Genomic DNA, 979 nt, shown 5'->3' on the forward strand with positions numbered 1-979 from the left:
AAAAAAAAAAAAGTCTGTAACTGTTTAGTATTATGAAATACCAATATTGCAAAAATATGCCAAAGAATTAAAGCATCCCACAATTAAGAAAAGAGATTTGATCTACATCTTAGTTGCCTATGTGTTTAAGCAACTTCTGGGCTATACAATTTAAGTTTAAATCAGAAATGACTGCATTAATATAGCAAAGTGTCCCCTAGCATTTTCATTATCAAGATGAATATATGTTCCAATTGCATACATTTGGTCAACTGGCAGGTTTTAAAGGACAAGGATCTGATTAATGACAAATAGTGCTGCTTAATTTTGCTAAAATTACAATAACAACAACTGTTACATATACATACAAATATGTATATATATATACATTTTTAAAGTAGAGACAGGGTCTTGCTATGTTGCCTAGGCTAGTCTCAAACTTCTGGCCTCAAGCCCTCCTCCCACCTCAGCCTCCCAAGGTGCTGTGATTATAGGCATGAGCCACTGCACCCGGTCTGTTTTATTTTTGAGGCAGTTTTGTATTAATCCGCCAGCTCTACGATTTTGCCATTAGGCATCAATAATTGTTTAAGAGTCTTCAGGTTACTTGGAGTTGGCCAAACTGCCAAAGAGGGTAGAGTCCTCTACAATGCCATCCTACTTCTGACATCAACTGTTAAGTTTGTGGGGGATTCCCTAAACAACCCTCAGGTTCAATAATTCACTAGAACTCAGAACTGAATGAAAGCTATTCTTCTCACATTTACAGTTTATTACAGGGAAAGGATACCTTAAAGTCGCCCAACGGAAGAAGTACGTAAGTTGAGGCCCAGGAAGGGTTCAAATGTTTAGTTTCTGATACTCTCCCCTAGGAGTCAGGACACATTACTCTCCTAGTATCAGTGTGTGACAATATGCATGGAGTATTGCTAACCCAAGCTTACTCAAGCCTCCCTGTTCAAATTTTTTTTTTTTTTTTTTTGATACGGAGTCTCGCTCT

Source organism: Mandrillus leucophaeus, unplaced genomic scaffold (assembly GCF_000951045.1).
Source record: "Mandrillus leucophaeus isolate KB7577 unplaced genomic scaffold, Mleu.le_1.0 Scaffold686, whole genome shotgun sequence".
NCBI lineage: Eukaryota > Metazoa > Chordata > Mammalia > Primates > Cercopithecidae > Mandrillus > Mandrillus leucophaeus.